This window comes from Manis javanica, chromosome 4, assembly GCF_040802235.1.
Source record: "Manis javanica isolate MJ-LG chromosome 4, MJ_LKY, whole genome shotgun sequence".
In the NCBI taxonomy this organism is placed as follows: domain Eukaryota; kingdom Metazoa; phylum Chordata; class Mammalia; order Pholidota; family Manidae; genus Manis; species Manis javanica.
Genome location: NC_133159.1, coordinates 71,965,418 through 71,977,856, shown reverse-complemented (window position 1 = coordinate 71,977,856; position 12,439 = coordinate 71,965,418). Strand labels below are relative to the sequence as shown.

The 12,439-nt window shown below is 37.1% G+C and overlaps 1 protein-coding gene across 2 annotated transcripts in view; it reads left to right on the top strand.

Annotated features, from left to right (window-relative positions):
* Positions 1-12,439, top strand: part of DDAH1 (dimethylarginine dimethylaminohydrolase 1) — a 228,174-nt gene that overhangs the window by 67,656 nt on the left and 148,079 nt on the right. The window lies entirely within an intron of this gene.

Genomic DNA, 12,439 nt, shown 5'->3' with positions numbered 1-12,439 from the left:
ATTGTTTCAAGGGTTGACTTTTCAGAACAGTCTTGGCCAACATCAGGCCAAGAATCTAGGTGACTTCATTAACCTACAAATACTCTAAAAGTGTTTGAATCTATATTCAAACCTTCATCTCCATGGCGGAGGGTTTGTGGTGGGGTGTGTGCTAAATCAATTCACTTCCTCTCTTGGGTCAACAATTCCTATCAGTGCCCTGCCCACCCAGGTATCTTTTATGCCTTTCTTTTCTGTAATACTTTTTCTTTTTCTTACTCAGCATTCCTTCCTAAATGCAGTTCAAAACTTATTTCTTCCAAGTAGTCTTTGATAAATGCCACCTTCCTTGATTGTTATTTTATATTATATTCTCCATTTATCTGTGTCCCTTTATGTTGGGAATGGCCCACTTCAGTGTAAGCTATACAATTAGAAAATTATGATATTAAGGATAAGACAGTAAGAAACATTTGAGAGCCATTGTTAAGAACAATAGCTTCTGATTCTGGAGATTCTAATTCAATGGACCTGTCATGGAGTGGCAGACAGGTTGCAGGTTGTATTTTTAACAAGTGCTAAGCTAATTCTTAGCATCGGACAACTTTGGGAAACACTGGCCTCATCTTTATAAACTTGAATTTGGGGTCAGATTAATCCAGATTTGTGGCTGGGCTCTAGTGCTTGTTAGCTGTGTGTAACATTAGACAAGTTACCATGTCCATGGATTTTGATCAAGAAAATGGGGATGATAAGTACTATTAAGGGTTGTCTGGGGAATCAAATGATTCTTGGAGATCATTAACAGTGGTAGGTAAATGACAACTGTATTTATATTTGCTTTTGATTTTCTTGCTTATGTAACTATGATTCAAGGTCTGGACAATGGAGTTTCTGGTCCTTTGGTAACACTGTGGTGATTTGGGGGTAGGGTGACCCAGAAGAGTTTAGCCCAGCTGAAGTTTGTTGTTGAAAGTTGTTAACCTCTGCCAATTTTGTGTTGCCTCAACAAGGTATCACCCTTTGTTCTCTTTAACTTAACCTGACATCTCCATTAAATTATAGAAAGGTCTTTGAGGTCATCGACCCTGTTATCTAGTTTGTATAGTAGGCTATCAACAGAGAGCATTATCTAATAGAACACACATTTATCTCATAGAGTAATATTATGATATTCTTACTTAGGTTACAACAGTTCCCAGTGGGGCTTGAGGTCTTCTATTCTTGTTTCTCTACAATCTAGTCTCCACACAGCAGCTAAAGTGATATTCTAACAGTGTAATTACAGCATGTCATTCCTGTTTGAAATTTTCCAGTGCTTCCCAATGTATTTAGAACAAAATCCAAACTCCTAACCATAGTTTGGTAAGCCCTACATGATCTGTGCTGGGTTGCCTGTCGTATCATTCATTTCCTAGATCATTACATTCCTATAACTACACTGTTCCCCTGCGTGGTCTATCCTTTCCTTAGATCTTCATGTCATTCAGCCCCGATGTCAACTTCTAAGACACCTTCCTTCACCCCCACTATCTAATATTTTCCTCCCATTAGTTTCTATACCATTAGCCTGCTTTATTTTCTTCTGATCACTTATCACTGCCTTATATTGCATTTATCAGGAACTGAGTTAGCTAATTTGTTTATTGGAAACTCCGTAAGAGCAGGCATCTTGAATGACTAGCCCTGGGAATAGAACCTGGTACATTTCATGTGCTCAGCATGTATTTGTCAAATTGATTACTGAATTTTATAGATGGACTAAGGAACATCTTATACAGTCTAGTAGACTTCAACTTAATTAAAGCAAAAGACTCTCATCAAACATAATATTTGGTTTTAAATTATTAATTTGTGTTGGTTTAGTTCTTCTTACGTATTTCTGGACAATCAATAGGATTCTATAACATAAAAAGTTCCTAGCAAGTAGCAATTTAATAAGAAATTGTTCCATGAGAGCTACCACCAGGGGGAAATCAATCCTCTGACCAGTAACTGTGGGTGGACAGGGAGGAAATCTGGCTGGAGAAGCAGACTCCAGGGGACAAGGGCAGGCTAGCGGCACTGGATATTCTGGCATCAGTACTCCTCCAGGGCTTCCCCACAGCTTTGCACAGAGAGGCAATAGGAAGCAGGAGAGGCAGGGACATCATTTGGAGCACCCAGAAAAGCAACAAGAGAGGGCTCTTTAATGCACCCCAGGATGCAACAGGGAGCTTCTTGGTCTGCAGACACTCGGGGCCAGTGGCTAAGGTACTGAAGAAAAGATGGCACTGCTAGTAGTGGTAGCAGTTGTGGTACCACAAGAACATCTCAGGGAGGTTCTGACATGTGAGGCAGCTTCCCACATGGCTTAAGCAATCAGGGGACTCAGAAAAGAGGCAATGATTGCAGTGAGAAGCAAGTGGCAGTGAGGAGGGCATTTGATCCCTCCCATTTACCCAGGTGATGGCAAGGGATTCAGGGACCTGGAATTCCAGAGGTTAAGTGTGTGTGGTCTCAGCCAGAACTATTGCCATTTGTGTTTTACTTATCTTTCAGTATCATTTTCAAGGATTAAACATATCCATAGATGAGAGGTGCTGGAATTAACAAGCAAGGACTGCAAAATAACTTTCATAAATGTGTTTAAGGATTTACAAGAAAATATGGCTCAAGTGAAGAAAAGGAAAGCCTCAATAGAGAAATAGAAACTATAAAAGAAAACCAACTAGAAATTCTAGAATTAAAAAATAAAATACCTGAAATGAAAAAAAAAATCACAGGATGGACTTAAGAGCAAACTGTTTTCTACAAAAGAAAAAAACAATTAGTGAACATGAAGACAGGGCAATATAAACTGTTGAAATTAAAATGGAGAAAAAAGGCTGGAAAAGTGAACAGAGCCTCACTGACTGTGGGATAGTATGAGGCGGCCTAACAACTGTGAGACTGGAGTCCTAGATGGAGAAGAGAATGTTACTGGGGCAAATATATATATATGTTTGAAAAAAAGACAGAAAAGAATCTAAATTTGATGAAAAATATTAATCCATGAATCTAAGAAGCTCAGTGAACTCCAAGCAAGATAAAAATAAAGAAAACCACTCCAGCTTATCATAGTCAAATTTCTTAAAACCAAGAATCAAAGGGAAAAATCTACATAACAGCCAAGGAAAAAAGAGGCACTCTGCACAAGACCTGGGGGAACATCACTGACTTCTCAGGAAGCCAGAGGATGAGGCAGTAACATCTTTAAAGTGTTCCAAGAAATAAAACCTGTTAACCTGGAATTAGAAACTTAGAGAAAAGATCTTTCAAAAGTGAAAGGAAAGGAAAGATTGAGAGCAAGAGTGCAAAAGAAAGAAAGAAGGTAGGAAGGAAGAAGAAAGACATTATCAAGGAAGCAAAAGCTGAAAGAATTTGTCAACAATAGACATGTACTATAAGAAATGTTGAAGGAAGTTCAGGCTGAAGGAAATGATTGATACCAGATGAAAACTCAGATCAACCTGAAAAACGAAGAATGCTAGAAATGGTAAATATTGTGGCTAACTAGAAATTACTTTTTTCCTGATTATTGTATGCAAATGACTCTTAATATTAGAGCTGAGTTCTTGGACATAGCTGTTGTCTAGGAGTCAGGAAGTCGAGCCTAGTCCATTTCTATGACCTTAGATAAATGTCTAATCTCTTATCTTGTTTTTTTCATGGGTCAAGTAGGATTCTAATACTTGATATTCCTCTCTCATTGGCAAGCATTCAATAAATGTTTCCTTTTATCACTCCCAAGTACCTCAAAAGGGCTATCTACCCATTACTTCTCAAATTTAATGTGCATATGAGTCATCTGGGGATCTTGTCAAATTTAACTACATTAATGAAGTCATTATGGTATTGGTAGAAGGGTAGACAAATAGATCAATGGAATCAAAGAGAAATATATCCTTTTCTCTATTTTACTTCTAACCTATTGTGCCTTTATATTTATACTTGATATTTAAAGCATCTGTCTTATGAACTGTAGAGTTGATTCTTGTCTTTTCATTTTTATCTCTGCCTCTTAATTGGAATGTTTAGTCCAATTACATTTAATCTAATTATTAATGTTGAGTCTACTATTTTGCTATTTATTTTCTCTCATCTATTTGTTTTGTCTCATCTGTTCTCCTTTCCTTGCTTCTTTCAGATTTGTTGAGAACTTTTAAGTGTTCCATTTTATGTATTGACTTAAAAGCTATACCTCTTTGCTTCATTTTTTAATGGCTGATCTAGGGACTGTAACATGCATCCTTAATTTAGCATAGTCTACTGTGATTTCATATTAATCACTACACAAGTAGTATAAAATACTTATGGAAGTATACTTCCTGTTCCCCAACTTGTCCTGTATACTATACTATTGTTGTCATATGTCATACTTTTACATATGTTAAAATCCCCACAAGTTGTTAGCATTTTTGCTTTAGTCAATCATCTTTTAAAGAAATTAAATAAAGTCGGTATTAGAGCAGTCCTAGAAAACTTCCTGCTTACTTCCTACTTGCTGTATTTGCCAAATGTAGTATGTGAAGTCCTTTATGGCACTTACCTGCTGAACAGGTAGAGTGGAGCAACTTTCAGTGAAATCCCTATGGCTGTCCCAGTGGCTGCTTCTTAGAATTTCTTCAAAATTCACACTACAAAAAAGAAGAGAGCAGGGTGCTTAGAGAGGAAGGTGAATACTGGCAAGGGGTTGGGGAGAAGGAAGCTCTTTAAGTCTGTGCTTAAAAATCTCATTAAACTTCACTTTCTGTGAAGTGTAATTTGGAAGAATATATTTCTTTTTAGAAAGTAAGTTGTAAGGCTCTTGGAGATTAGTTCACCCAATAATTATATTTGATTTGTCAGTAATTCTAGCTCCATCTCCAGAAATCAAAATGCAGGTACTAAAGAGCAAGTCTTTACTCGAAATCTCTGGGCAAAGAACCTTGCTTTTTCCAAGGTCATCTGGTCTGGGAAAAAGGGTGTTTGAAAACTATGTGTCATTGATGATTTAATATTTGACATGAGAGATTACATTTTTATAATCTTCATTTTGTTTTACAGAGAAAACATATTGCCTTAAATCTAAAAGTGATTTATTTGGGCTAAAATTGCATTCAACAACATACCATACTCTTCCTCATCATCTAAATGTAGTCACTGTGTATTATCATTAAAATATGTGTTTACATTATACTTTAAATCTTTATTTCCTTTGGACATTGTCATATTTTATAAGAATAGAAAGCTTGTCTTAAGACTTCTCTATATTAGGAACAGAAAGCTTGCTAATGTCTGAATCATGCTGTGTATTAAAAAAGAAAATTGGGGCTATCTCAACACTCAGTATCCTTTCTTGGAATAAAATGATAGACTATTGGTGTAAAAAAGGATTGCTGTTTTTACATATTCAAAGAGTTACTAAGCACCATAGTCTTAATATTTGGAAATACTGTCACTTTTAGGGTCACTGGCTGTGTGTCATGTACCAGCAGAGAGCATGGTTCATCATCTGTGGACATTTTTTGCATTCCTGGTGTTGTCATGGCTGTTTCCTCTATCTCATGGGCTGTATGACACCTTCCATTTTTAAAAAAAGTCCTCATGTTTGTGATTACTGTGCATCAAGCTATTGGGTCTGTGGCTGGCCTTCAGTAGCCTGAGCTCATGGGAAAGCAGGCACAGTTAGTGTCCCTGTGCTGTTCTATTAGCTAAATCCATAAAACCTGGTGGTATCCAAAAAAACCTTCTGCTACAAGAATTATTTTTTTCTGTTGTGAATTCATGAAACAGAAACATATGCTGTAAGCAATGTCTATAAATAGCCTTGATTCTTCTCTGAGGAATGTCCTCAGGGTTAGCACCTGCAAGGAGAGAGCGTGTATCACACTAGTTTTATAATATTGGTATTTGTACTGGGTTTTATTCTTTATTGGTTGATGGTACCCCCTGTGACGGTTTATGGTATTGCATTAAACCATGTGAAATTGCTGTTTGTGTAGCCATTTTTATGTGGCTATTTATGTTAATTCTCACTCCATCATTGGGAGTCTGCCATAAATATTTTAAATTAATACATATAATTTAAAAATTGGAACTTGAGAGGGAAGAGGTTGTTCTCATTCTAACTTTGTTTTTACTCTTTGCCATTGTTCTGTTGTTCTCAAGGAAATGGGGATTTTCATAAACAGAATATCTGACATTTGCCATTCTGTAGCCTTTTGAGGGGTAAACAAGTAAAAACACAAATATTACTTAGTTGTGGGTTTAAAGTCATCTTTAGATCCTTCTAGCCATAATTTAAACTTTCAGTTGTTTCTTTATGAATGACTTCTTCCTAAGGAGAAGACAATTCCATCACAGGAATATATTGGATCTATTGAAATGCCTCTCCCCTCCCCCTCCTTCCATATTTCTCCATTTGCAGTTTTGTTCTGTACAGAAAAGGAGCTCTATGGCTTCTGCTAAGGCTTTTCAGTAGGAAATACTTTTTTAAAAAAAAGAAAGAAACAGCTATTTTGAAGACTGGCTTTCTAAAATTATATTCAGGTAAGTTAAATTTTAAGATGTCATCCCTTATAGCTATAAGTAAACACATTTGATTTAATCATGTTAATCAAAATGTATTTGTGTTCACATGTTCTTATATGTCAGTATCTTTGGATTTAAATTATATTGACAGAAAACATCTATTTTCTCACATTTTCAAATACCAAGCAGTTTTTAGAACCTGTGTAGAGCATGGCTGTTTTTTGAAAAAAAATAATTCAGCCAGGGCTGATCTTGTTTTCCCTTTATTCTTTAAGCCAGAAGCAATTACTTTTCATTTCAGGATTAAGCGGCTGTAACACTGCCATTTGTGGCCGAGGCTCCCCGTCTCAGCATGTCTCCTTGGTTCCCAGCCAGCCCTGGGTGTTCAGGTAGCAGCTGTGCTGGGAGTGCCTCTCCAACCTGCATTCCTTGGCTATGAATTCTGTAGCCCTGTTTATCTGATGAAGACCTCCCCATAGCCAGTTGCTCATGACATTGTCACACAGACCTTAATGAATGATCTGGAAAGATAGTGGACATTTTTCCTCCTGGAATGCCAGCCAGTCCTGAATTTCCCAGTGCCTTCACTCCGGCTGCTTACCACAAAGGCCTCATGCTGGGATCTGATGAGACCTGTCTTACATAAACCAGATTCTAACAGGATGCCTTCAAGTTCTCTCCGAGGCTGTCACCCGAGCCTGTTCAGAGAATCTTCAACAGTTACGTTTGCCCACACATTGACTCTCACATCTCTGAATTAATTATTTACTTCAGTGTATACTTTCACTCTTGAAATGCTGTGACCAACTTTAGCACACAAAGACCTCTCTTTCTTCTCTTGAAACCCATGACTTTACTTGGGATAGCGTAGGAAGGCTTTAGAGCATGGCTTTCTCACTACTTCATTTATCTTCATTTTGCCTTCCCAAACCACGCTATTTTTTTTTTCAGAGAGGAGCCCCTGAAAACTGGTTACATCTTATTCAGACAGATAGAAAAAAAAATTGCACAGAAAGACCTTTGTTGTTCTTAGTAAACCAGAAGACTTGCCTTAACATGTCCAGAAGACTCTAGATTGTCTGCTGTAATATATAACTCTTCTCCTTTCCCCTGCCTGCCCTCTGCTGGAGCTGCTAATGAGCAGAAAGATGGCCCAACCAGGACGTTGAATGGGAAACATGGGAAAACAAAGGGCTTGTCTGATTGAAAAGCAAGTTGAACCACTGTGATTTGTGAGTCCACAACCTAAATCTTTGAAACTCTTCCTGACATGCTTCTGGATAACTATTATAAGGCCCTTACTAGTTCACCCATGCACGGGGAGGTGACTCTGCCTACTGGCCTGAGATGGATCAGATGACCTGTGCGTCCTCCTCCTCCTCTCTGCTGACTTCATCTCCAGAAACGTTCAATAGAAGACAGACAGCTGATCCAGGCAGTGGCCCCTCCCAAACACAAATGCCTCCCTGTTCACCTGCAACTCAAAGACTTCACCACCTTCATATATAACAGGCATTTACAAGGATCTGGCAAGACTGTCAGTTTGGTAACGCAAAGCAGGTAAGTTTGAAACTCTAGACTGGTTTCCTGTTTCGAAGGGCCACGAGATAATGACAGCTGCTGAGGTCACCCATTTGCCCTTGGAGAGGAGAAGCAAGAGTATCTAATCACTAGTTGACCTCTCCCCTAGCTGTCCCAGAAGGGTGTGGGCAGTTCCTCTCCCCCACTCACTCTTGGTCAGGTGACTAGATGTTATGAAAAAAAGGAGGAAAAACATGTTTTTGGTTTTTCTATTATTAAAAGAGAGTACTCTCTGGGGAAGCAGAATCCATTAGCTGAATCCACTTCAGTATCTATGGTTAATTAATTTAGGCAACTTTAATGCACTTTTATTATGTAGCCTTTAAGAGCTTTTCTGGTAAATGTCTATCCCATAAATACTAGCACTACTTTATATATATGATATCCTTTTTGGAAGGGTGAATCTGAATCATAATCCAGATATTAATTTGCACATAACCCTCTCCAGACAATGCAAAAATGCTTCCTCATACTTTGACCATTTTCTATACATTTTGGAGTAGGAAAGAACTGCTCAGATAAGACACTCTACATTTTAAGTCAGTGGATAGGGCAGTCTGGTTGCTCGCAAAACGTAATTTTGAAAATCAGTTTTACCATACCATGGACTGAATAATTGATTTCTGCATTTCATTCTGTAAATTAAACACTAGACTTTGAATTACTAGAAGAAATAGAATAGTTAGCCAATAAACCTTTCCTACAAAATGACAGCATTTTAATTTATTATATGGACTAGAGTTTATTCATGCCTAAGATTGCATCAGTCAATTTTCCATTTAAAGGAGGTGTCTCTGAAAACAACAGTGGAGAAATGCTAAGTTCCAAAAGCAGGCTTGTGAAAGGCAGCAAGTCTAACATTCTGAGCACATATTTACAACAATATTATAGTCAATAACCATGTGGCTCCAAGTAAAAACCCACATTTGTTTAAGTATCTGTGTTATTGAACTGACTCTCTTGGAATGTCAGAGTTTGAAAAAGAAAATATTTAAACTTTATTATTTAAGAGGTGTATGTTTGTTAAAAAAAATATCATTTTAAATATTTATTTTGCCCCTTTGGCAGGCTTCTTTTACACTGCTCTTGGGTTTTAATTTTGTTTACAGTAATACATTTCAATAGTTGGCTTCAGATTAAATGAATAATAGTACTTTGTGATGATCTTATTAATTAGCTACTTTTGAAAAATATTTTAAACTGAAAATTAAAATAGAAGCTCTAAGAATCACTACCACCATATAAATGCTTGTTTTTAATTATTTGTTCTTTTCATTCATTCAACCACATTGTATTTTACTATCAGGCCTGACTTATCCATTGACAAGACAGGCACAGCACCTGGGGCCCACAGTACTCTTAAGAGCCTCTGCACATCTTTTAATTTATTTTAAAAATTGGAGGGAAAAAAATGACATTTTAGGTCAAAGAAAATGTTTAAATATATAATACTAATATGTTCATTTTTATGCTAACATGGTCAAAAATTCAATCTTTAACATTTTTTTTGGAGGAGAGTTCCATGAAGGCTCAAGTTCCCAGGACCCATGAGGGTCACAATGCAACCTATACCAAATTTCACCTATACTGGATTTTAGAGATAAAAAGATGTGTGAGACACAATTCCTATGCCCAAAGAACTCTCAGTTTAATGAACAAAACAGGCACAAAACAGTTCATAACAAGACTTCCTTGAAGTTGTTTGAAATAGTAATACAGCTTGAAGAACAGTCTTGGTCTTACTCTTTCCATTAAACTTACACAAAAATAGGGTTTGCATATATTTTAATGGTACAAAGATAACATGACTATATATTTGTTCATTTCAAACGCCACTGATATTGCCATCCAGATCTGTAAGTCAAAATGTTGTTATTTTATAAGCATACTTCATCAACCGGGCCACGAAGGAAATGGAAGATCCTAGGTATTGATGGTTCAAAGAGGAAATTGAGAAATGAGGTTTGGTTCTCCCTAGTTTAGTAAAGTTTTCTTACTTTTGTCCTTCAGAGTCTTATGGACACTTCAGAAATGGAACAGAATTTTGGCTGTATTTTCTCTTCATAAAATTCTCAACTATATGAGATTCAGCATTCATTTTGTATAATTACTGTTTCTAATGCCATAATTGGAGTAGTCATAATGTTCTCTTTAACCTAAATCTTTCTTGTTAATATTTGAACCCACTTCCACATTTTTTTGTTGCCAATTGGATAATGATTTTTGACCATTTTCTGTTTTTACAGCAATTCTGCCTGCATTACCTTATATACACATAGAAGCTTTTTGAATAGGGAGGGCCTCATAGGACATTGGAAAGAGCCCAGACTTAGATAAACCTGGGTGTGAATCAGTATTCTGTCACTCAAGCTGTATGACTTTGGTCAATTCATTTAACCTCATTGCATCTTAGCTTCCTTATCTATAAAATGGGGTCATTATGCATGTGTTGCAAAGTTGCTGAAGGAATTAAAATAATGTATGTTAAACATTAAGCCAATACCTGGAGTATAGTGGATGCTCAATAAGGAGCTGCTATTATTATTTGCCAGATTTTACATATTAGGAAACTGAAACACAGACATAGTAAATAATCTTAGCCAGTGTCAGTGATGCTAAGGCACCCAGTTATTACTGGAAAAACTGCAGCCTCACTTTGATCAAGCCTTCCTGAGAATGTCATTGTAGGACACAAAGAAAATGCAAAAGCAGAAGATACAGAAATATCACTGACATAGAAGCAACCAGAGAGTCAATGTGTATTTATTGAGCACCTTGTACATAAAAGGTATTTTGTGCACATGTTGGGACAGTTTGGATTGCAAATGACAGAATCCTATCTTGCTTACACAAAAATTTATTGACTACTGTAATTCAAACACAGCATATAGGAAACTGGTCCTGGGGATGCCTGGATTCAGAGGCAGGTACACTATTAAGACTTACACTCTTATTTGTGACTAGAGTTTCTGGGTCTCTTTGCAGATAGCTTTCTTCATGCTGTGGGGATATGGCTCCTGGCAACCTTGGTCTCTCATCTCATCTATCAGCTACTCTACCAGCAAAGAAAGAGGATTTATTCTCATTGGCTTCAGCCTGAAAACAATCCCAAGAATGACTTGCATTGCATCAACTGAGGTCACAGACTCTTCCCTAAACCAAAACCAAGTCAGGAATATGGTGTAACATGATTGGCCCAATCAAGAGCATATGTCCACCCTGGTCATTAGAATATCTTTTCCTCATGGTGGAGGTGCCTTGGGCAAGCAAAGATAGTAACCTTATCTTCTATGAGATGTAATAGAGAAATTAATATTTTAATGGTAGAGTTGATTTAAAGAGCCAAAAGGCTAGAATCCCCCTATGTCTGGCTAAGATACCACAAGGCTCGAGTGAACATGTCACATGGTCTTTTTGGCCAAGAAGAGAAACCTATTATACTTTTGTATCCCAATATGTTAGATCATAGAGTACAATCTTAAATTTATTTCTTAATATGCATACCTTTTAATGGGGAAAGTTGTAAACATTTGGGTACTAGCTTAGAAAAAACAGAGCTCTCTAAAGAGGGTAATTAGAGGTCAGACTACCGACTGACATTCCTGTTGTTCGAAAAACTGCAGTATCTATTGTCCTGTGGGAATGCATTATTCTAACAGCTTGCTTAATGCTTTCTTTTCTGTGGCATGGGCTGGAGTGGGAGCTCAAAACAGTCTTATAAACTGAATTGTGTAATGGACAAACTTTTCTTAAAATCTTTGCTGGGGTTATTTAAGACATTGAATTGTTTGCTCTTGACTTCAGTACTTCGATGTCCACTCACTATTACATTGGTGGGAGGACTACTATAGTGTATTAGAGATCTGGAGAGTTTGTGTCTGTGTGAAGAGTCGGTGTTTTGACTTTTTATACCAACATCATCATTTCCCCACTTGTTTCACATTTCTCCTGCCAGTTGGGCATTCAAGGTTATTCAAGGTTACCTTGATTATTTTTCAGGTCTTTAGTCATGAATCTTCCTAAACTACTGTTACCTCAAAATGTTCTTGTCTTTTCACCAACTCACTTTTTCTCTTTTTGTCTCAAAATTAGAGGTATCCCCACTCTTCCAGCACTGAATTCTTTTCTCTTCTTACCTCCTTAGGAAACTACTTCATCTCCTATTTGCATCTTCAATTATCCCCCTTTGCTGCATCTACCTACCACAGTATCCCCCTGAGGTACCATCAAAAGAGATACTGCATGCAGAAGTGCTCTGTTACTCTGAAGTGGAATATAAATATGGAATAGTCTTGTTATCCTGTCTTTCTTCTTCATTTCACAATCATCTCAAAAACTTGTCCAC